Here is a 26,451-nt window from a genome sequence, read left to right as displayed (position 1 = left end):
GGTTTCTTCAGAAACATGCAAAAGTGTTGCCGATGAAAACGAATTTGTCTCATAGTTCCTATCCCGCTTACAATTATGCTATAAAAACGTTGACATTAACAGTTTTACAAAAAAAACATTTTTTTTTTTTTTGTTTTTGGGACTTGTTTTGATCGAAATCGATTTTTTCATTTTCAAGGCTCCAAATCATTTTGTATGTATATCTTTCCATTAGACCCACCAATAAGTATACCAAAATGATCAGGGGATGAGCTGAGTTGATTTAGCCATGTCCGTCTGTCCGCCCGTCCGTCCGCCTGTCCGTCCGTCTGTCCGTTGTTTAAACGCAAACTAGTCCCTCAATTTTTGATATATCTTGATGAAATTTGGTAAGCAGGCATATTTTGATGGGGATTTGACATTTGTCGGAATCGACCGGATCGGACCACTATAGCACATACCTCCCATACAACCGATTTATTCAATAAGAGGGTTTTCGCCATTTCTGCCCCATTTCTGCCTCATTTTAACAGCTAGCAACATCAAATAGATGGTTGTCTGAAAAAATCGTCAAGATCAGACCAAAAATTTTTTTTTTAAGCTGCACTTACCAATCGGACAAACTTTCTTTGAACCCTTTCCATTCTCGCTGAGTGACAGCTATATAAATGATTCCAAATGATAGAGGCATACTCTAATTTTGAACGCACTAAAGAGATATATAGAGATTTTCTGGTATAAGGATCCACAAAGTCTTTTGCATACCTACGAAGGAAAGCAAGATAGCTATAAACCCTGGAAGCACATAACAGATTTGGTGCGTAAAAGAGAAGTTGGAGTCGAAAACAACCCCTAAATAAACATACTCATTAACTGAGACCAAATGGCCGCCTAAAATATCGTAGGAGGATGAAGGAGAGCTAGCGGACTTAGAAAAAATTATAAAGCAGCATTGTTTAACATTTAAAAATTGGTTATTGGCCTGACACCAGTCGGCAAGATTACTAAAGTCGTTCTGCAGAAGTGCGGAATCAGATGGGACATTAATTTTGCGAAACAGCTTAAGGTCATGGGAGTATGTATGGGGTTTTATAAAGTATCTGGTTCTAAAAAAGTGCCGGTGCATAAAAACTACCAACTTCTAAGATAAAGTTTCCGGCTTTAAAAAGTACCCGGCTTTACTGAAGTAGTTGGCTCCACATATACCCGGTTCGAAAAAGTATCCAATTCTAAAAAAACAAGGTTCTGGAAAAGTACAGTGATCTTAAAGGCTTCTCGGTTAAGAAAAGGTAACCGGTTTCAAAGAAGTACACGATTCTAAAAGACATTAGTTCCTAAAATGTCCCCGGCCCAAAATGCTATACGATTTTACAAAAGTAAAATAATAAATAAACACAAAGCGCGATAGCCTCAGAAGGGATTTTAGGCCGAGCTTCTCTCCTATTTTGTGTCGTGCTCCTCTAATTTTTCCTACAAATTGACGTGAGGGGACCTACATGACTCAGAACATCTTAAAGGGAGATGAATTTTAACTAAGAAGCTTTTCAAGGAAGAAATACAGTCGGAGTGTTTGCTAAATCTCTGGATTTTCGGTGTGATAGGCGTAGCACGCTACCACGACACCACGGCCTAAGTATCCAGTTTGTAAAAAGTACCCAGTACATAAAAGTACCCAGTACAGAAAAGAAACCGGTTCAAAAAATTTGCCAACTCTAAAAAAGTCAGTAGTTCCAAAAAGGTACGCGTTTCTTAAAAATTACACGGTTCTAAAAAAGTTGACCCACCCTAATATAGATAGAATATAGGGTGTCTTTATTCAATGTTTGTATACAAAGTTTTAGTGTTTAATTATAAATTATTTTAAATAATTAAAATTAAAATGCAGTACAATTGCCTACTTTTGAAGCTTGTCTGTATCTAAAAGAGGATGAGGTCCCTTTTTATAACCAGATAACAGTTGTTTTAACTTATTTATTGCTAAACCAGGTGTGTGACAACGATAAATGCTAAATGGATCTCGAATTTGATTCAAACGTTCTTCAGTATTGTTATCACGCGAATCTATAACCCAACGATAGACTTGCATTAGGACAGCTGGGCCTAAATATCTATCGTCATTCCACCAATACGATGGGCAAGTTGATGTGCAACAAGCACAAAGAATACATTCATATAAGCCATCCAATTTCAAACGATCATCAACATGTTGCAAATACTGTGCTGTTTCCTTAGACTTCTTATTCGGATTTTTACGATGCAACCACGGCTTGATGAACTTGTATTGTGCATAGAAGTGACCCAAATCTGATACCAGATCACATACAACATACATATGCGGAAGTGGATATATTTTAAGCTTTCTTGAAAGATTTGTATATATTTTACATATGCAAGCCAAAGTATTAACACCGTCAATATTCATAGCACACGAACCACAGATTCCCTCTCGGCAAGAGCGTCGAAAAGTCAGTGTTTGATCCAATTCATTTTTGATTTTAATTAAGGCATCCAACACCATAACACCGCATTGATTTAGGTATATTTGGTAATTCTGCACTCACGGTGTTTCTCCGGGCTGCCAACAATAAACCTGCACTGTCTTCATAAGTGGGGCTTTTTTGGCTCGTGGTGCTGCTGCCACTGCTATTTCTTTAGTCGTAGGCTGTTTGGTTGCTTTACATTTTGTTTCCTTTTCTACTGCTGGTTGTTTACATGTACTCTTTGCTTTGGATTCAGTTTTTCTCGGCTCCTGTTTTTATTACTCTGCTTTCGTAACGTGCACAAATGCTCTTTGTCATGGTGGAATAACCAGGTGAAGTAGGCCAACAATTGTCTCGCTCTAAATTCTTCTTTGTTCTGTCATTCGGCTATCTGAACATTTTTCACCAAAGTGTTGTTTTTTTTTGCGTTTTTCAGGAGTAAAATATGGTAGTTTTAGTACTTTCTTCATCTAAACCAGTAGGTGAATATCGATGGACCTTTACCGGATTTAATTACAGAGATTCATATTTGGGTTTCTTTGGTGTGGGCTTCCATAAGGAAGGTCGTGCTTAACTATCGCGTTCATATTATTGATGTTTCCATTATATAAATATGTTTAATTTGTAATTATCTTCTGAAATTAAAATTTATGTTTAATTTGTTCAAAAAAAAAAAAAAAAATTGAAACAGGTCTTTGTTAAAACTGGTCTTTGTAGTACTGAAGACTTTCGAGAAATGTGCAAGAACACCAAAACTGTCGTATTACACCTTATTTATGTAAACACTTCACTAAAACAATGGATTTCTAAATACAGTTACAAAAAATTATTACTCACTATAGTTGTTTTGGCCTAAAAATTAGACCACTAAGATAAGAGGAATGTTACAGTTATGGATTGTAATTTAGAATATATGAATCCGGCTCGATCGGATTAGCACCTTCTGGTTCTAGGCCGACTCCTATTATATCCCCTGACATATTTTAGTAAATAATAACTTGGGAACATTAGTAATACATCATGAATTAACTGTCAAGAGCTTATGGGAGATCTTCTGATCAAGTTTGTATGATATATTAGAAGGTCATATGTTTTACTTCTGACTCTCAATGTCAATTCAACAGATCAGATGGAAAGAACAATGGATTTTTAGAGACCGAAACACATTTAAAAGTACTACGATAACTTCTGAGTGTGACTGTAAAACTTTTCATCAAACCCGAAACCCATTTAAGTGCGCAAAGTTCCTACAGTTCAACTATATAATGGATAACACCTCTCCCACTTATATCCGGTTTTTCGATAAAAGCTTCAACTGCAGTTGAAGTTGCAGTCAGTTTACTTTGGACGCATTATTGAATTTTACTACTCATCGCAGTTTAAGTTTTTAATTTTGTTCGATGCCTAAAGTAATATAAGTTCGCACTGATATGCTGAAGAAAACAGTCTGTAACGGCTTTCGTAGCAAGGCATTTGTTCATAGTGTACCTACACAAGTGTGTCAACTAAGCGATAAGCGTCAAAACTACAAACAGCCTCGCTCGCGTGATGCAAATCTCAGGTCTAGAGTTGCATTTTTGGTACGTAAGAGTACTTCAAGCTGGGTAGCATTTTATAGTTTAATAAAACTTTATAGTATTTACAGATGAAATAAGAATACTAGAAGATTTGTAGCCTGCAACAATGCGGAAACATACGGAAAGCAAAATTTATTTAAATTAGAGTCAAAATTTAAAGCGCTACACGTGTAACATGGAACAATTTCCCTTCTAAGGCTGTTTACACAAATGCATAAGGGCAAAATTATATAAACGCTTTAGTTGTTGTTGTTGTTGTAGCAATGCTCGCCCCACCTAATAGCCGCGACCGATCACAAATTGTCATCAATATCCTCTAACGGGAGTCCAAGGAAACTTGCCGTTTCAACAGGGGTGGACCATAAGGAAAGGGGTGTTAGAGGCGTTGGTTCCACATTAAAATTAAAGAGATGGTTGGTGTCATGTGGGGACACATTGCAAGCAGGGCATACATTTTGTATGTCGGGGTTGATTCTGGATAGGTAAGAGTTTAACCTGTTACAGTATCCAGAACGAAGTTGAACAAGAGTGACACGCGTTTCCCTGGGGAGTATGCGTTCCCCTTCTGCGAGTTCTGGATATTTTTCTTCAAGTACTGGATTCACCGGGCAATTCCCGACATAAAGGTCCGACGCCTGTCTATGGAGTTCACCAAGGACCTGCTTGTGTTTTTCCGCTTCATACGGCTGGGTTCTCAGGTGCCGTATTTCCTCAAAATGCTTACGGAGATGACTCCTTAGGCCCCTAGGCGGTGCTGGTTCGTCAATCAGATGTCTGTTGGGATGCCCAGGTTTCTGGGTATTCAACAGAAACTGTTTGGTCAGCATCTCATTTCTCTCCCTGATGGGGAGTATTCTCGCCTCATTATGCACATGGTGTTCTTGGGACATAAGAAGACAGCCCGTGGCGATTCTGAGAGCAGTATTTTGGCAGGCCTGTAGTTTCTTTCAGCGGGTGGTTTTTAGGCTTGGCGACCATATGGGTGACGCGTAGCACGTAATCGGCTGGCTAATTGCTTTGTATGTGGTCAAGAGCGTTTCTTTATCTTTTCCCCAGGTACTGCCAGCAAGGGATTTGAGGATTTTATTACGGCTCTGAATTCTTGGAACAATTGCGGTTGCGTGCGCACCAAAATGTAGATCCTGATCAAACGTCACACCCAAGATTTTGGGGTGTAGGACAGTCGGTAGCGTAGTGCCATCGACGTGGATGTTCAATATGGTCGACATTTGGGGCGTCCATGTTGTAAATAAGGTCGCGGAAGATTTAGTCGGTGACAATGCCAGGTTTCGCTAGGCGAAAAAACTGGAGAGATCAGGGAGATAGCCGTTTATTTTATTGCATAGCTCATCGATCTTTGGGCCTGGGCCTGTGGCCATTATTGTCCAGTCATCGGCGTAGGAAACGATTGTGACTCCTTCCGGTGGTGAAGGTAGCTTAGATATGTAGAAATTAAACAAAAGCGGGGATAGGACACCACCCTGTGGAACCCCTTGTTTAATTCTCCTTTGTTTTGATGTTTCGTTTCTGAATTGCACCGATGCCTGCCGACCACCCAGATAATTTGCGGTCCACCTTTTAAGACATGGGGGAAGGGTGGACCCTTCCAGGTCTTGCAGTAACGAGCCATGGTTGACCGTATCAAAAGCTTTTGATAGGTCTAACGCTACAAGTACTGTTCTATGGTGGGGATATTGATTCAAACCGCAATTTATCTGGGTGCTGATGAGGGGCTAGCTGCAAATGTGCTTGGAAATAAGGGAGCAAAATAGCTTCAAGCGTCTTTGCCACTGGCGATAGGAGAGATATCGGACGATATGGCTCACCTACGTTAGCTGGTTTCCCAGGCTTTAGTAGCGGGACCACCTTGGCCATTTTCCATTTCTCGGGTATGACAAAGGTGGAAAGAGACAAGTTGAAGACATGCGCTAAATATTTGAAACCCTCTTTCCCTAGGTTTTTAAGCATCGGCATGGCTATGCCGTCTGGGCCCACTGCTTTGGATGGTTTAGCGCGACCAATGGCGTCCTCAACCTCTCTAGCGGTGATGGTAATTGGTGACGCGCTGAGTTTGTGTTTATGTGCGTGTCTATTGGCTCTCCGTCTATCTTTGTCGACCGTAGGATGCATTATATATTGTCGGCAGAAAGCGCTCGCGCATTTTTTCGCATCCGACAGCACCTTATCGCCAAAGGCGATGGAAACTTTGTCTTTGTGCTTAGTCGGATTCGATAGGGACTTTACGGAGGACCAAAGTTTACCTACACCGGTAGAGAGGTTACAACCTCTTAGGTGCTCTTCCCATTTCGCCCGCTTGTGTTCGTCCACAAGCAATCTGATGCGTTGGTTTATATCCCTTATTTGGGGGTCGCCGGGATCAAGCTGTCTTATAAGGTCGCGTTCCCTCGCTAAGCTCCCGGCCTCCGCCGGGAAGTGGGGCCGGATTTCGGGAATTCTCCCGGCGGGAATGAAATGTGCCGAGGCGGACTCAATGACCTTACAGAAGGCACGCTCCCCTTGGCGGGCATCAGTCGGGATAGGGAGGGCAGCAAAGCTGCTGTCTGTTGCAGATTTATAATCTTCCCACTTTCCTTTTTTGAAGTTTATGAAAGTGCGTTTTTCGGTGACGATGAAGTCGGCGGTACGCTCGAACGAAATAAGTATGGGCAGGTGGTCGGATGCCAATGTTACCATCGGCTGCCAGTTGACGCAGTTTACGAGTTCTGCGCTCACGATTGAGATATTTGGCGAGCTATGAAAGCTTCCTACCATACATGTGGGGGCGTCTCCGTTTATTGTGCAGAACGTCGTTTCGTCTATTTGATCCGCCAAAATCTCACCCCTACTGTCCGCCCGCAAGTTTGAATGCCATAGGTCGTGATGGGCATTGAAATCGCCTAAGATAATGCGATTGTTGCCAGTGAGTAAGGCCTCGATATTAGGGCGGTATCCACTGGGGCAACAGGTGACAGGAGGGATGTTGATTTTGATGATTTCTAGATTTGCATCGCCTGACCGGACAGATAGGCCTTGACGTTCTAAGACATTGTCACTGCGGTCGATGCCAGGATCAAATATATGATATTGCACAGAGTGGTGTATAATAAACGCGAGGCTGCCTCCATTTCCGCTCTCGCGCTCTTTCCTATGGACATTATAACCAGAGCAGGTCTGCAATGCAGATCTTGCTGTGAGTTTAGTCTCTTGAATCGCAGCAATGCGGATATTGTGCCGCTTCATGAAATCGACTATCTCCGTAATCTTCCCAGTTAGTCCATTACAGTTGAACTGCAGAATTCTGAAGTCACTTTAGTCGCTTCTTGTATTTTCTCTTATATTTTTTGTCGATGGAGCCAATAAGGTTTCAGTACTGGAGTAAGTGTGTGAACTATATTTAAAAAAAACTAACGAAATATAAGAAAAATACAACATAGTTCATTAAAAACAAACAAGCCAGTTTGTATTTCGATAGAGTTTTTTGATATTGTGCCGCATTTTCTTTATTTTTTCTGACATATGAAAATTTTGTTTTTAGTTTGGAAATTGTGTGCATAAAAACACAACTAAATTCAAAGTGTAAATTGTGTGTGCAAATGAGTTTTCAATAAGTGTACATTTTTCAGTTTTGCATAGTTAAGAAATTGACCTCCAGATTCTTGTGTTACACAAATATAGTGAACTTGGGTACAGAAATTCAAATCAAAAAGTTTTTCACAATAATTTGAAAAACTCTACGTTTTCTCTGCTTTTTACACTTAAAGGGGTAAACATCCGTAATAAATTAAACTTTTACTGAAAATCAATAACTCTGAACTGAACACTTTTCGCCATGATATAAAATTAAAATGCTGTGGAACAGGAGTAACACTTTTGTGACTACATAAACCCCATTTCAATCTTTTACGTCTCCGCCCTAATTGACCGTTTTCAACCGAAACAACAATGGCTACCCAGATTTCCCCGTTATGCTCACTTAAGCGAGAGCCTGTCAGAAAGGTGTCAACACACTTGTACTTGACACCATGCATTTGTTTTTCTACTCCTACTTTTCCAAAGCGGGTAAACATTTTACCCTCTTCTGACCGTTGAAAATACATCCGTACCATTTCAGATAGCGTACATCTTCTATCTCTTTTTATTTACTTCACCTGGTGATTCCACCATGGATCTTTGTAAGCTTAAGTTGATTTCTTTCTAGTAATTGAAGCATTTCGCCGAGGAAGGCAGCAATTTTTTTTACAATATTTATGTTTTACAAAACATAACATATCAGTAGAAAATAGAGCACAGCATTGGCAGTGCCCACTCAATCAACACAAATTTTTTATTTTGTTAAAATCTTTCAAGAGTATTTCTTGTAACAGATTTTTCTCACAATGACTCTGAGTCAAGAGTACCTAAGTTTCAAAGTGTTTGTAAAAATGGTTGAGTATAAGTTACAAAGACATGATTCTGGCCGACTCGTGAAAATCGAAACGAGTTTTATTTCAACGGTGAGTCAAGACGTACATACATGTAGACCCCATAATGAGCCATGAGTCATAATTCTTTTGAACTGAATGCATGTAAGGTTATATCGTTACAACAGGAAGTATGTTTATACTTACGCTTGATGTGGTATAAGCGTGCTCCCTCCCACCACACCGAGGTTTCTGAATTCAACTCCCGGGCAAAATTCATCAAAAATTTTTAAAAAAGTGTTTTTAATAAGAAAAAAGTGTTTTTAATAAGAAAAAAGTTTTTCTAATCGGGGTCGACACTCCTGCCAATTTGTAGGGAAAAATTATAAGGAGCACGACGCAAATTGGAAGGGAAGCTGGGATTTAATCTCCTTAGAATTAAGTCGCGCCAAGTATTTATATGTTATTTTATAAAATCGGCTTAGTCAAGGAGAACAAATGGACTTTAAGAAATAAAAAGCAAATTTTAACTAAGTCCAAGGAAATCGAGTTACAGTTGCAAAGCAACAATCGTTAAAATCGATTAATGAAAACCGTTCTTATAACAACCAAATATCGGTCCAAAAACACCTGAAAGCGAGCGCCGTGGTTTGGTGGTATTTAATCGCCAACCAAACTGAAGGTCTTAGGTTAAGGGCTGGAAAAAAGCAACATTACAGTTTTTTTTTTTTTTTTTCAACAAGAAAGCCACAAAATATATCCAGCTTCAACAGAGCCAAATATTTATAATGTTTCTAACCGCACCTTCGACGACCACGGCAAAGAGCGGACAATATCCATAACATTCTCCTTAGCCTTTGGTGATTGTTTTCGGAGCATATATTTTAATATTAAGGATTGAAGATAAAGATATTCTAGTCAAATCCATCCTCTGAACTCCACGTAGAAACAGAGATTCAAAGAAGGAAAAATCATGCCAAGAAGTGCGAATTTGAACAAAGTAGATAACAGAGAAGTGAAGTTCTATATATGTATATTATAAAAAATAAAAAATAAATAAATATATTATACCCTTTTTTAATTGGATGGTCCTTAGAGTATTCAGACGAAAAGTTCACGTGAAGATGAATAGTGCTTTGAGTGATCACGACGTGTGTCGAGGGTAACTAAAACCTTTTTGAAAGGTGTTGAGCTCAGCTTTATTGCTCTAATAGATATACATCCCAATTCTAAACGAAAATTCCGTGCGGGTTTTTTCCCTTCTCCCATTCCTCGTATTCTAAATAAAAATTCCTTGTGAGTTTTTTCACTTCTCCTTTTCCTCCTATTCTGAACAATGTTCGAAAAAGCGGAAACCGGTTATAGGAGAAAATTAGGTATTATGAACGTGAGGGAGAGGGAGATTTCCCTGCCATTTCTAGGAGTTTTTTCACTAGTTAAGTTAAAGGGAATGCATCAAAATCGTTAAAGGAAATTGGTTATTTTAAAAAAGAACACTTATTTGTACAAATTTGTGCTAAAATATGTATTTACATTCTACTACAATATTCTCACTGCTAATACAACAACAATCAAAATATTCTTTATTTTAAGTCGAAAAATATATCATAAGCAACGGAAGAGCTCTTCGCATATTTGATGCAGCCATCCAGAAATTGCGCAAGGATTTTTTAAAAAGGCTTAAATAGATTTTGGCATATGGCGAAAGGCGAACTCAACTCGACTTGCTTTGCAGAATGAATGCAGGCAACTCCGGCGGATTTGTGTTATCCCGCCGGTCTTCTTCTTATGCTCCTCTGTTGATGTTGCTGTGGCACCATTTCATTACTCATTTCAGTGAAAATGATAATGTGCATTGCTTATACCTTATTTCTTAATTTCAAACAAATTGGCAACAATAATTAAACTTTAAAATTTTTTAAACAAAATAAGAAATGCGCAACGAAATTTCAATTGACAACACAGCTGACTTCGAAAATTCGAAATTCCTATTCCCCAATTATTCTTCTCCCTAGGAGAAAAGAATTGGAGGAATTTTTCCGCGGGAATAAAAAAATCCGCGAGAACAAAATTCCGCGAGAATATCTAGTATTGGTCTGATAAGATACAGTGAGTCTGTTTTAGCTTACTTAGGCACTTTCGACAGTTGCAAAAGAAATATTGCGAGTAACTTTCTTGACACTTAGCTTTTGGTATTTCAAAATTTTTGTCGCAGCTTAGCTTATTGGGTTTTAAATAAGCTAATTTCCAAATATAAATCGTAAATATGCTGAGTAGGTGCTTAACGATGGGTAATACAACGTGATATTTAAGTCTTCGTTTTTACCACAACGAGTTTTGATGTTTCCGTATCTTCATCAGGGAGTCTATGTAGTTTTTATTCAAAATGAAAGCAATAAATCTTCAAACTTCGATCATCACCACAAGCAGATGTTTCTTTTTTTTTGTTTTTTTTTTGAAACTTCAAAATTTAAAGGTTTAAGAATTCATTGCTTGCAAATCTTCCAACCTTTTGTTACGTGGTATGAACCCCTATTTTGCTCATGTGGCTGCGGGTGAGGTCGGGGGTGCAACACCCCGCCCAAGACAACGAGCTAGCCTGGGCCCGCAAGCATACCTGCTTGCCGCCGCTCCTCACCACCCAAACAGTCAGCCACGTAACACTTTCTTAGAGGAAGACTAAAGTAGCTGCAAAAAAAAAAAAAACAAATGGTAAAAAATGCTTTATACCAGTTGACTATTTTAGGAAATACTACAAAAAGTTAGGAACTAATTATTTCATTATGGAGGTTTTCGGCCAATTTTTTGAAATAAAACAGTCGCTTATTTTATCTTCTACGCGTTTCGACGAATATTCGCGTTTTCCTCAGGAAGGCTTTAATAAATATACGAAAAACAAGACATTTTGTTGGAAAGTAATGCAACGTTGCCTTCGTTATACCATGCTATGCTATGAGTTTTCTTCAAAATTACGAAAAATGTAAGAAAATACATTTTTTCTCACCTTCGCCTTGATATGTTTTCGTGATTCCCGAATAAAAACCATCTGTTGTTGGCTTTTAGTTGGATATGATCGGATCGGGAATGTATGTTAGCATAACAGTTCCATACAACAGTTTGTAATAGTCTTACTTATAGTTCGACAAAAAATAGTTAACACGCTCTGTAGAAATGACTACCTTTGAATATTTTTGCGGATGTTGCGATACAAAAGTAGTTAGCGTTTTTCAAATAAAATAAACAGTCAATAATGTAGATTGGTTTATGGAAAACCCACTTCTAGTTAGCTCATAGCTAACTTCTTTTCCTGCTCAGATATTTCTCGATGGAGTATACTATGTTTCAAGGAAAAGTATAAAGTAATGAAGTAACCAATTAACACCTCGGTTGTTATATCTAGTAATTACATTTCACAGTGCGAGGGTGATACTGGCAATTGGTTAAAGTTTTCACTCCCAATTATCAGTGGAGTATTTAAATATATTTCACAACAATTTGTCGAAAATTTACAGTTCAAACTTTTAAATTCGTATATTTTTGCACATTTTCTTTAACGTGTAGAAATAATCAACTTTAATGAAACTTAGCTACCATTGTGGCTAAATACACATAAATCAAATTGGTATAAAGGAAGTAATAAAACTAAGAGAGATGCAAGTACATATGTCTTTGGAGATAAAACCATTATTTGCTTCAACTTCTTTGAACAATTTCTCGCTTTTTTATAAGCTTTTATTTAGAGTCACTTTTGTTGTCTATAATGGAATCTTGCAAGTTAAATTTGATACACTTCCCGGTGTCCGATGGAGCTGAAATTTTGCACACATGTATAACTCCAATGACAATGCAATATTACTTTGTTAGAATTCGATAAATTAATCGATAACACAGTTATCGGTAATGATTTGTATTTACTTTGGCATAACAGCCTAAGTCCCATACAAACCCGCCGGTACCTATCCGTGGATTGTGATATTTGGACGTGGTGAATCACGCGTGTCACGCGTGGTGAATCTCAACGCTTGCGAAAAGCCGAGACACAACCCTCTGTTATATTTCTGTGTATAACCAACAAGGCTGTTTAACTCTGTAATCTTTTCTGTAATTTATTTTGCTTTTGGAAAAATTACGTATTTGAAAAAAACTGGCAGAAAAATATTGGCATAACAGCTTAAGTTAAATCAAGAATGGAAAAACTTGGAAAATTTGAGAAATTACGCGTGCACGTTGAACGAAATATTGACAATCTATTGATAATCGCTAAGAAATTTGCGACATATCATCAACTTAGCAGCACTTTAGCAATACTACTGTTCTTATTTGGCCGCTCAAACACACCCATATTAATTGTGCATTAAATTTAAAATATACAACTCAAAAGCTGAACTACCAGCGCTACCGCCATCAGCTCTTTGTCATCATTGCCAGTAGCGCCAATAACACCAAACTCGTGCCTGACACACAAAAGTCGTTTCACTCAATAGCGCAAGTGAAATGTACTACGCACTCACTACTAAGTAACGTCAAATATTCGATTGGAGTCATTTCGTCAATGAGCTACCATTGAGCTGGCACCGCATTGGCGCTGGCGCCATGCAATTTACATCACTAAAATTGCACGAATGTCCAGGCTCATGACTTTGTTAATCCAGATGGTGAAAACGAAGACTCAAAGGAATGCAACCTTGCAAACAACAGCCGTCATTTTCAAAGTGTAAATTTTCTGTGATACAACGAACGCTAACGCCGTTAGGCTGTTATCGGTAAGTGTTGCATACTTTTCTGCGCACTTGATTTTGTTTTACAGATTTTTGGCGATGGAATTTTAGCTAAGCGAAAGTAGAATTTTATTTTAAAACAGATTTAACCCACAGATGAGAGATCTGCAATAAGTAGTTGTAAACTGAACGCGCCATAGGCAAAGTTAAGTTATTTAACACTGTTTGACATAATTTTATATGTGCTCTCTGTCAAAAATGCTTCAACTAACTTAGTCACATTTTATTTCGATTATGAATATGCCCCAATATATTCGGATTATGATATAATAAAATTAAAGAAAAAAATAAAATTAAAGAAAAAAAACTTTTTTAAAAATAAGCTTTTATTATTGGCTAATAAAATTAACTAAAAAGTAAGTTGATGCATTAAAAAAAGAAATGGATAGAATGAGAAACGTTACAAATAACTAAGTAAAGATTACGTAACTAATTTAAACAATATTTTACCCTACTAAAAATTAAAAAAAATTCCTATTTAAATTAAATTTAAGAAAAAGGCTTTTCTAAGAACAAGCTTCTATTACGAACTAAAAAGAAAAAATAAAATTAAAGAAAAAAAAACTTTTTTAAAAATAAGCTTTTATTATTTTGGTTAATAAAATTAACTAAAAAGTAAACAATAAATTGACTCTAAAGAAATATAACACTTTATAAGTTCATTGTAAGCTTAAACGATAATTAGGCTTTTTCGTCTGCGACAAAAAAATTCTATATTGTACATAATTATATATGTTTAACATTAAAACTTTACACCTAAATTATTAAATCTTACAGTTTATATCACAGTCCTAATTGTTCTAATAAAAGCGTGTTACATTGCGATAGCAAGAAAAGGAGATCCTAAATGTTCTTAATTATACCATCAAAATTCAACACGTTTTTTATTAGAACAATTAGAACTGTGATATAAACTGTAAGGTTTAATAATTTAGGTGTAAATTTTTAATGTTAAAAATATATATTTATGTACAATATAGAATTCTTTTGTCGCAGACGAAAAAGCCTAATTATCGTTAAAGCTTACAATGAACTTATAAAGTGTTATATTTCTTTAGAGTCAATTTATTGTTTACTTTTTAGTTAATTTTATTAACCAATAATAAAAGCTTATTTTTAAAAAAGTTTTTTTTTCTTTAATTTTATTTCTTTTTGTTTCTTTTTTTTTACGTCGCCCAAAAAAAGAAAAAGCAACAACTCGCAACACTCAACATATGGCCAATCAGGCCGATAAAGTGTTCAAATACGATTACATTTGTACGCACACACAAACAGCCACATAAACACATATGTATGTTGTGTAAACAAAATCAAACAACGAGATAGCCACTTATAAGGACAAAGAAAATTTGTTGAATTTTTCACATAGTACATGCTATAAGCAGATAGGCCAATATAGTCGATCATAGAGAAAACTTCACAAGATATTAGCATGTAATTCACAACTGGAGTTTTATTATATGGTTTTTGTTTTTAACCCTGCCGTTTAGTGAATTACAGCGTAGGATGTCAATCACGATATTATCATAAAGATTTTGGAAGTTCAAAAAAGTGTCGTATTCATTCTAGAATTTTAAGTTGTGCATTTTTTCCATGGTTTACAATGTAAAATTTAACAGAAACATAGCGCATGCCGCATATGAGAGACCATGTGAATTCCACAAATAATACGTACTTTACACGTTGAGACGAATTATCTAGCCACCTTTTTATGTGACGTGTCATAGTGTCAATGGAACTACCATCAATTGACATTAATTCGCTTTTGAAAGAGAATTAATTTGAATGACATTAATACCAAAACTAAAAGAGAATTTGTGTTAGAATATGTTGGAATCAACATCGTTGATAATAGTTCTCTTTACAAAAGCGAATTAATGTCAGGTATACCTTTTCACGTCATTGACATTAATACCCTTTCCATAGTCGAATTAATGATAAAACTACTGTATCCACACACCACCAAACATTGGTATGAAAAGTCGCATAAGTCTTAATGCCAAATATTATTTCGAAATCCTAATAGCATGCAATTTACAATTTAAAAAAATCTCTGCAGGGTTCTGTTGTTGTTGCTGTTTATAGCGATAAGAACACTCGCCGAAGGCCTAGGGGAGTGTTAACTATGTTCATGGCCCTTAGCCAGATGCAGATGCGGTACGTTCTGACAACAAGTAACATTAAGGTAATAGCCTGACCATCTCGGGAACGATTTGTTATGACCACATAAAACCTTTTAGGCCATACCGCCCTCCGAACCCCTAAATCCATGAGGAACTTGGGATCGCCAGAGCCTCGGCTTTTAATGAAACAGGATTCGCCACGCGTAGGTGGGGTTGACAATTGGGTTGTAGAAGCAATACATTGCGCTAGAAACCCCTTGAAAGGGTTGCGCTACAAAACCCCTTGAATCAATTTGGTATTTTAGTCGCCTCTTACGACAGGCATACCTGTCGCTGGTATATTCTAAGCCCCCTTATCCGCTGTTCGTATTACGAAACGATATTAAGATATTTTTTCACTCAAATCCTTCCTTTTCCAAAATATGTTCCTTTAATGCTCGCTTGCTCTTTACCATTTCCTTCACTCTTCATTTTCCATTCCCATTTCTGTTTTCCTTTCTCCTTTGTTTCCCTTCCTTTTTCAATTCCCCTGCGCTTTCGTTATCACTTTCACTTTCTTTTTCTCTTGCTTTCTACATTTCCCCTTCTTCTCCTTTTTGTTTCATTTTTCCTTTCTTTTGTCCATTACCCTTTTACTTCCTGATCCATCTTCTCTAATATCCTTTCCCATTCGCCTTCCACTTTCAGTCACCTTTTACAGTTCCATCTAATTTCACATCTTCGGCATATTCTCTCCCGTTCTTCCCACTCTGTTTACGTGTTCCACTTTTCCCATTCCGTACCTCTCCTCGTTTCTGTTTCACGTCTTTCCCTTTCCTCTCCTCTAATACGTTCTCCCATGTGTTCCCCCACGACCTCTCTCATTTCTTCTTCTATGGTATTTCTCTCTTCAGCTCCTCCTTTACTAACCTTTATAACCCTTTTTGCCTAACTTCGTATCCCTCCCTTCGTATTCTTCCGGGTCTCTGTTTCTCTCTCCATGTTTCTCTATGGATTTTTTCCGGCCTTTCCATAACTACCATTAGCTCGGAAAACTCACGGTGTGTGACATGAGCTGCTTGCTGCGAACTGTACAAGAATTTGAAGGGTAATCGCGAAAAACATTGTAAGCGCCAATCATTATTTTTAGGGAGGACAAAAAAGAAAATGTGTATGAATTGTACTAGCTGCAAAGCTACGTTATTTTTGGAATTTGGCATGGCCGTAACAGAAATTATAACCGATATTCTAACTCTTATGATCTATGAACTATGATCATCAGCATCATCATCAATATTTTTCAGCGACCATCATCGTCGGCCATCCTGAAAGAGACCACGTAACAAAGCTGTGGCTGGAGTCTCGAATACCCTGAGCAATGGCGGTTGCACCTCTAAAATCTCTTAACGCCCTGCAAAAAATGCGATCAGTCCACGATCAATCAGGGATGAGTTGCAAAGGAGCATACGACCAGAGTTAGTTTTGATATCTTTATATGGGTTGAATAGTTAATTTTCGTTTGAGCATGTTCTATGGAGAGACTAATTGTACTCCCATCTTTACTGTAGGACACGTCCCCTTTCTACAGCAAACTACACTGTCTTCATGATTCGCATGGTCGCTTATGTTCGGACATGTCCTCTTGTTTCAGCTGTTCTATTATTTCAAAGACTGAGTCAGCACGACTTTACACATAAGGGTCTAAAGATCAATTAAATCCCATTATATATGAAACGAATCAATAGCCCCACACTCTCTTTAAACTTAAGTACTTGACACGGCAATATGGCTGTAGGCTCCCTAATAATTTTTAATTTTTTCACAGCCGTGCTATATTTAATACTCCCACCATTTATTGAAGTGGTTTTCTGTTTAGCGAATTAAAATATAGAAGTGTTTTTTTGAAGTTCGGTTTAACGGCCGATATAGAAGTGGCATGGTTTAACAACGGTTGTAGCCCTGTAATCAATTTTTTTTATTAGTTTTGTATTAAACTAAAACAAAATTTAGTCCATCAAAAATTTGTTAAAATATTAAAAGCTTAACAGTCTCATTTTTACTCGCAGTGACTGTACTAGATAATCTACGAACTTGGCTTTGTACTTTACTGTCTGCATATGTGTGTGGGTTTATCTACGGCTGATACTGCTGCTGCTACTGAGGTCTATTTTGGTCAACCATAGCACTGATCATTGTTGGATTTTATTCTTGTAGCTTTTATCCCTCTCTTATGTTGTTACTATTGTTGGTATTTTGACTTATTGACTTTCCGTTCAGTTGGCTTCTGGGATGATGCTACATACATATTTTCTATGCACACATGCAAACATATGAGTATGTGTATGTACACTCTTATGTGAACATATTTGTATGTATCTTAGTACCAAAATATTGGCAGAGTTTGCTGTTGACCAAAAGTAGTTGGTTATTTGGTTCACATGTGTTGGTATCACATGTATGTATATGTGCATATATGTTAAATATAGTATGTATGTACTATGTATTAGGATTAATGATTTTGTTTGTCAATATGTTCTTTATATTTATTTAATGATTCCACATTGTGTTGTTTTAAGTTTGTTTGCTTGCGTGTGTGCTTTGTTTAAGTTTGCTTTTCTGGTGATTTTGTGTAAAGATAATGGTAACATCTGTTGATTATTTATGATTGACAAAAATGCACAGACATAAGCATACACATATAAATGAATATTTGAGTGATCCTATAGCTTTTTAATAGCTTTAATAGTAGTACACTCAGAGAAAAAATTGTTCTAAAACGAACGAACAAGTTCAAAATTAAGAACATTCGTTGACAAAAGTCTGTTAAGTACGTTTTTTCTTAACTCGTGACCGATGGGCTTGTTTTAAGAACAATTTTCCCAAGCACACCGTTCTTATTTTACAACCCGTATGGTATTGGTGTGTGAACCTTCTGTGCTCATTTCAAGCACTACTTGTGCTTGATTAAGAGATTTAAGATTTTTCACTCTCACGCGGTGAGAACGATTTGTGGTCGATTTAAAATTTTTCGGTCTCAATTCGAGAACGGTTTGTGCTTGATCTTGGGGGCGAGTTGTACGATAATTTTTTCAAATAGTTCCCATTTATTTATTTTTATTAATAATAGTTTTTTTTGTCATAAATAAAAAATATTAATGACAAAAAACTGTTATTAACACCAAAAAGATGAAAAAACGCGGAATATGCATTTTTTCTTGTATTTATCTTATTGAGAAATTCTACTTATTTGATGATGCAATCTGAATATATACTTAAAACATTTCATAACATGTTTGAGAATTACCTGTGCTAATGTGAATGGAACTGAACGAAAAATAACAGTTAAAACAAGTAAGGAAGGTTAAGTTCGGGTGTAACCGAACATTACATACTCAGTTGAGAGCTATGGTGACAACATAAGGGAAAATAACCATGTAGGAAAATGAACCGAGGGAAACCCTGGAATGTGTTTGTATGACATGTGTATCAAATGAAAGGCATTAAAGAGTATTTTATGAGGGAGTGGGCCATAGTTCTATAGGTGGACGCCATTTAGGGATATAGCCATAAAGGTGGATCAGGGTTGACTCTAGAATGCGTTTGTACGATATGGGTATCAAATGAAAGGTATTAATGAGTATTTTAAAAGGGCGTGGACCTAAGTTCTATAGATGGACGCCTTTTCGAGATATCGCCGTAAAGATGGACGAGGGGTGACTCTAGAATGCGTTTGTACGATATGGGTATCAAATGAAAGGTGTTAATGAGCATTTTAAAAGGGAGTAATCCTTAGTTCCATAGGTGGACGCCGTTTCGAGATATCGCCATAAAGGTGGACCAGGGGTGACCCTAGAATTTGTTTGCACAATATGGGCATCAAACGAAAGGTGTTAATGATTATTTTAAAAGGGCGTGGGGATTAGTTCTATAGGTGGACCCCTTCTCGAGATATCGCCATAAAGGTGGACCAGGGGTGACTCCAGAATTCGTTTGTGCAATATGGGTATCAAACGAAAGGAGTTAATGAGTATTTTAAGAGGGAGTGGGCCTTAGTTCTATGGGTGGACACCTTTTCCAGATATCGCCATAAAGATGGACAAGGTGTGACTCTAGAATGCGTTTGTACTATATGGGTATCAAATGAAAGGTGTTAATGAGCATTTTAAAAGGGAGTAATCCTTAGTTCCATAGGTGGACGCCGTTTCGAGATATCGCCATAAAGATGGACAAGGTGTGACTCTAGAATGCGTTTGTACGATATGGGTATCAAATGAAAGGTGTTAAGGAGCATTTTAAAAGGGAGTAATCCTTAGTTCCATAGGTAGACGCCGTTTCGAGATATCGCCATAAAGGTGGGCCAGGGGTGACTCTAGAATTCGTTTGTGCAATATGGGTATCAAACGAAAGGAGTTAATGAGTATTTTAAGAGGGAGTGGGCCTTTCTGGACCAGGGGTGACTCTAGACTTTGTTTGTACGATATGGGTATCAAATGAAAGGTATTAATGAGTATTTTAAAAGGGCGTGGACCTAAGTTCTATAGATGGACCCCTTTTCGAGATATCGCCATAAAGGTGGACCAGGGGTGACTCTAGAATGAGTTTGTACGATATGGGTATCAAATTAAGGTATTAATGAGAGTTTTAAAAGGGAGTGGTGGTAGGCGTTTTCCAGATATCGACCAAAATGTGGACCAGGGTGACCCAGAACATCATCTGTTGGATACCGCTAATTTATTTATATATGTAATACCTGCCAAGATTTTAAGGGTTTTTTATTTCGCCCTGCAGAACTTTTTCATTTTCTTCTACTTAATATGGTAGGTGTCACAACCATTTTATAAAGGTTTTTCTAAAGTTATATTTCGCGTAAATAAAACAATCCAATTACCTTACCATATTTCATCCCTTTTTTCGTATTTGGTATAGAATTATGGCATTTTTTTCATTTTTCGTAATTTTCGATATCGAAAAAGTGGCGTGGTCATAGTCGGATTTCGTTCATTTTTCATACCAAGATAAGGTGAGTTCAGATAAGTACGTGAACTGAGTTTAGTAAAGATATATCGCTTTTTGCTCAAGTTATCGTGTTAACGGCCATGCGGAAGGACAGACGGACGACTGTATATAAAAACTGGGCGTGGCATCAACCGATTTCGCCCATTTTCACAGAAAACAGTTAACGCCATAAAAGCTATGCCCCTACCAAATTTCAAAAGGATTGGTTAATTTTTGTTCGACTTATGGCGTTAAAAGTGTCCTAGACAAATGAAAAAGGGCGGGGAAACGCCCATTTTTAAATTTTCTTTTATTTTTGTATTTTGTTGCACCATATCATTACTGGAGTTGAATCTTGATATAATTTACTTATATACTGTAAAGATATTAAATTTTTTGTTAAAATTTTACTTTAAAGAAATTTTTTTTTTAAAGTGGGCGTGGTCCTTCTCCGATTTTGCTAATTTTTATTAAGCGTACATATAGTAATAAGAGTAACGTTCCTGCCAAATTTCATCATGATGTCTTCAACGACTGCCAAATTACAGCTTGCAAAAGTTTTAAATTACCTTCTTTTAAAAGTGGGCGGTGCCACGCCCATTGTCCAAAATTTTACTAATTTTCTATTTTGCGTCATATGTTCAACTCATCTACCAAGCTTCGTCGCTTTATCGGTCTTTTGTAATGAATTATCGCACTTTTTCGGTTTTTCGAAATTTTCGATATCGAAAAAGTGGGCGTGGTTATAGTCCGATATCGTTCATTTTAAATAGCGATCTGAGATGAGTGCTCAGGAACCTACATACCAAATTTCATCAAGATACCTCAAAATTTACTCAAGTTATCGTGTTAACGGACGGACGGACGGACGGACATGGCTCAATCAAATTTTTTTTCGATCCTGATTATTTTGATATATGGAAGTCTATATCTATCTCGATTCCTTTATATATGTACAACCAACCGTTATCCAATCAAACTTAATATACTCTGTGAGCTCTGCTCAACTGAGTATAAAAATAGAACAAAAAAAAATTGTTTTAAAAAACTTCAGAGTTTGACGGTGATCGAAGAACTCGCGCCATACGATCGCAACCACAACATCATAACCGCTGGGCCACAACAACTGCTTGATAGCTTGTACCAAATGTTGTATTTAACATTGTAGTGCACACGAATTGTACCGGTCCTTTTTCTTAAACTTAATTTAAGAAAATTGTTCTTAATTTAAGACCATCGTTATCATTAATAGAACATTTGTTCATATTTTAAGACCAGCCGTTCTCTTTTCAGGAGATCGTTGTCAGTTCAAGAACAAGGTTGTTGTTTTAAGAACAAGTCGTTCGTTTTTCAAGAACAAAAAAGTAAGAACATGAAAAGCTTGAATTGAGTCCCGTGGTGCTGGATTTTAGAACGGCATTTTTCTCTGAGTGTACTAGGTTGACAACTGTAGTGGATTTGTTTAACTTTACATGGTCATTCAAAGTTAACTTGAGCTAGTATATCACATATTTTGAATGCATCTTACTGGCACTCCATCATGATACATCCCTTACTATAATTTCAAGTACATGAGCCCTAGTTGGAAATGAACCAGGGTTGCCTACATATGTGCTAAAATTTTCACAAAACTTCGTTTTTCTAAATAAGTAGAGCCAGCTCTTGCATTTGCTGATCCAAAAATCACTAGACGTTGTTGTTGTATTAACGATAAGGACACTCCCTGAAGTATTAGGGGAGTGTTCCCGGATATAGATCCGGTACGTATTGATAGCACCATTAAATTACTAGCCTGACCATCACGGGAATGATTAATATGACCACAGTAAGCCTTCTAGGCCATTAACAAACCCCACCCCCTAGATCCATGGGGCACTTGGGTTCGTCCGAGCCTCGCATGTTTAAAATGTGTATAATACATTCATATTTGAAACAGGTTCCCCTCGCGTAGGTGACATTGAATTGAGTTACGGAAGCCATGATGCTATAAAACTTTGTATTGTGCTCATCAACCCCTTGAATCCCTCATTAGATGTTGTTGTTGTTGTAGCGATAAGGACACTCCCCGAAGGCCTTGGGGAGTGTTATCGATGTTGATAGTCCTCCGCCTGATGCAGACCCGGTACGTTTCGGAACAAGCAGGTACTAGCCCGACCATCTCGGAAACGATTTAGTATGCCCTCATGAAACCATGAAGGCCTTACCGCCCTCATCACCCCCTACATCCATGAAGAACTTGGAATCGCCAGAGCCTCGGCTGTTAAAAAGGATTCTCCACGGGTAGGTGAGGTTGACAATTGCGTTGGAGAAGCTATATATTGCGCTGGCAGCCATTTGGAAGAGTTGCGTTAGACAACCCCTTGAATCAATTTGGTATTTTAGTCGCCTCTTACGACAGGTATACCTGCCGCGGGTATATTCTTATCCCCCTAACCCTAGATGTTCGCATTCGTTAGTGCCTTCTAGTTGTTCTCAAAATTTAGGGATCTACGTTGTAAAGGTTTCGTTGGAATATAGCTGTTGTCCCTATTGACTGAAAATATCTTGAGAGAGAAAAAAGCTGAGTCAACGCGAAGCTTCGAGAGGTCACGCAAAACGTTCACGCGGAAGAAAAGCTAGTACCGGATTTGAATCCCAAAAACTTCTGATCTTTTGCCTTAACACTCCCTCAAATATTATTGAGACCTAAAAACAACAGAAACCCACTTTTAATTTTTGGCATTTCCCTACTCATAGTGACACTATGTATTAAACTCTAGAGCTCTCTGCGTACTTGGCAGCCTAGCTTATTTTTGTGAAAGGAATAATCATCACCAAACGGCGCCTAACTGCCGGGACTGTATTAGTTACACCGCAAAAAGGCTTCGCCTACCATCCCCTCACAGGGGTAGCTGAGTGGCTGTATCGTTTTGTCGATTTGTTGTCGCCCCTCTAACTTCAATTCGTGTGAGTTAAACATTTTGATAGCACGCCTTGTAAATTAACCAACGAAAATTGCTTTAAGAAAACTAACGAATGTTTGCAGCTCCTCTGGCTTAATATTCCTAAGCTCAGGGAGGAGGAGAAAAAGAAACTTAATTATGGAAGGTCGCACAGGAAGATTCCAACTGTGACGTAAGGTATTGTTATCCCATCCCATCAGTGCCACATAAATTTAAACTGTCAAGTGTACGTTGACTACCGTAACTTATTTGAATATATTCTCGTAGTAAGATCACCAACTTGCATATTTTTCCTTGTACGAAAGAGGTTCCTATAGTTTATATCGAAGACTATCGTCAAATATATGCAGTCAATTTAAGTTGTGAAACAGGGGTAACTAACATTGGGACGACTACAAGTGACCCTAGTCTCGAAGTATTAGGTCAATCAGGAGAGCCCCTGTTCTATCTTTGAATGGTTAATGCTATGTCTTGTCTTAGCCCTGGTTATCTCTTTAACCAAGGCAAGCTGCCATCACTCTCCACGAATATTCCACGACCTTGCTTAGCGTTCATCATTTTATACAGCATAAGCGCTCCTTGATGTGACCAAACTTTTAAAAGCAAATGTCCGATATCGTATGGCTATGAATTCCTAAGGCTTTCAATGACTCATATATTTTAACTATAGCATACCATGTTCCAATTAGAAGAATATCATCCGGTGCTCCTTAGGATAGCTTTAAAAAAAAATTACGGATATCCTATGATTTTGAAGTCCTTAGGCTTTCCAAGACTCATACGTTTGAACCTATATCGCCTATATCGATATTCTTTGTCAGTATCAGGCATGACCGTCGCTCTTTTGTGTGCATTTATTAACAGTTGCGTTTGTATTTTTATACATATGAGCGCAAATTAGCTGCAGTTATTCTCTCTTGGTGTTTTTATTACAACTGAACTCAAATAGGTGTAAAACACTTACATCCAAACGCGTCATACTGCACCCAGATCTGCTCTTTTTAGTATAAATATATATGAACATCTCCCAACAGGTTTAGGCTGATTGACTTCGCCACGGCTCGAAATATGGTCATCAGCAGTACCAGATTCCATCATAAAAAGACTCCAAGATACTTGCCTTTCGAACACGCAACTAAATCGATCATTTAGTGATCGACAGCACACCTAGATCCAGCGTCCTAGCTGTGCGCACTCTACGAGGTCCAAATATACCCTCGGACCACTACCTTGTGGTAGCCGAGATACGTACATGCCCCTGTGCAGCACAGAAAGTGCAAGCAGTGAGACAACGAAAGTTTGCCATCGAAAAGCTCCTCGCGAAACAGACAGCTGATGACTACTCCACTCGGTTCTCACGCCTGCTCACCGAGAACGATATTCAGCCCGACGATGTGGCAGAGCAGGGGGAGCATATTTCTCTCCCATTACGTACCGCCGCAGCTAACACCATAGGTTTCCAGCAGCAACGCTTATTTAGAAGGAAAAATATGTGGTGCAGAAGCGCATGAATACGAAAAGCTTCAGATGCTGGCTGATAGGAACAATGGAAGGAAATTCTACCTAAAAATCCGGCGAAAGACGGAATGGTTCAAGATCGTGCGCATTCTGCAGTAACGATAATGGCGATCTGGCTAGGTTAGGTTGTACTGGCCGGTCAATAAAGGCCTCACATAGACTGAATGTGTCCATAGTATTACCAGAAGGAAGAACCCCAATCAGGTGCCAGGACATACGTTATAGAATAACTCCGTCCTCTTGGCAAATACTAGCAGTTTTCAAGGGCTCAGCTTAATTGCTGCCTCCAGATCTGGCAATTCTTCCGCCCCTAACAGCTGGAGCCTTGACCTGGCGAGCGCAGGACACTAACACAGAACGCGATATGGTAACTCACGTACGTGTGCTTAAGTTCTCTTAAGTTCTCCTTATTGCTAGCCAGCGGGGGAGAAGACGAACCCGATACCTCAATCGCCGATGAAAATACATTCGGACACCCGGCTATGACGGAGTGAGAAAAGCAATATTCCGGCTAAAAAATCACAAGGCGCCAAGTTATGATGGAATATCCGACGAGTAGTTCGAACACGGAGGCGAAGAGTTGGTAAAGAGCATGCATAACCTCCTATTCGAAATATGGTCGGATGAGCGCATGCCTCTAAATTAGAACTTAAGTATATTCTGCTTAATCCACAAGAAAGACGATCCCGCAAACCGTGCTAATTACCGCGGAATCATCCCACTTAATATCGCTTATAACATTCTATCTAGCGTGCCGTGCTGAAGCCCATAGTCAGCTATCTTATTGGACCTTATCAGTGCGGCTTCAGACCTGGTAAATCTATCATCCATCAGATCTTCATTATGCGTCAGATCCTGGAGAAGACTCACAATAAGGAAATCGACACGCACCATCTTTTCGTCGACTTCAATGCAGTCTTTGACAGCGCGAAAATAAGCTGCTTGCATGCTGCTATGTTTGAATTTAAGTTCCCTACAAAGCTAATGAGGCTCTGCTCATGACGCTGAGGAACACCATTAGCCCCGTAAGTATTGGGAAGGACCTCTTCGAGCCATTCGAAACAAAACGAGGTTTCACACAAGGCGACTCCCTTATGTTTAGTTTCTTTAACATAATGCTGTAATAGAACTAAACCTTAATGGTACAATGTATTTTAAAAACGTAGAATTACTAGCGTATGTTAATGATATTGACGGGCTTAATAAACGTTCTATTAGATCTGCCTTCTCTGGCTTAGATAAAGAAGCAAAAAGGTGAACCGTGCGGTAAGCGGGGACAAGGCGCACTACTTGCTGTCATCCAAAAAAGAATCGAGACTGTGAAGTCCTTTCTATACGAACAAAAATCACGCACCACAAGTCGTCCATCGTACATGTCCTTATGTATGGCTCGGAATCATTTACAGTGTCGAGAGAAGATAATATGGCTTTTGGAGTGCACGAGAGAAAAGTTCTCCGGAAGATTTATGGTCCTGTCCGCGATGCCGATAATGATGAGCTGCAGCAAATAAAAACCCAAAGGTTACCCCGACTAGGTCATGTTATGCGAATGGACGAAGACGCAATGGCCAAGAAATTATTTCAGTCAACACCGCAGTTTAGGAGCATAAAAAGGGGAAGTTCTCCGCTGAGTTGGGAGAGGCTGGTGGAGGAAGGATCGACCTCCCTTGGTACTCTCAA

General features: G+C 38.2%; 2 pseudogenes; one reads left to right on the top strand and one right to left on the bottom strand.

The window, feature by feature from the left end:
- The window catches only part of LOC137236042 (lachesin-like), a 59,850-nt pseudogene that overhangs the window by 23,046 nt on the left and 10,353 nt on the right, over positions 1-26,451 (top strand).
- On the bottom strand, positions 1,874-25,719 carry LOC137236041 (succinate dehydrogenase [ubiquinone] iron-sulfur subunit, mitochondrial-like; annotated as a pseudogene).

Source organism: Eurosta solidaginis, unplaced genomic scaffold, assembly GCF_040869045.1.
Source record: "Eurosta solidaginis isolate ZX-2024a unplaced genomic scaffold, ASM4086904v1 ctg00001269.1, whole genome shotgun sequence".
Lineage (NCBI taxonomy): Eukaryota > Metazoa > Arthropoda > Insecta > Diptera > Tephritidae > Eurosta > Eurosta solidaginis.
This window is presented reverse-complemented; position numbering and strand designations above follow the sequence as displayed.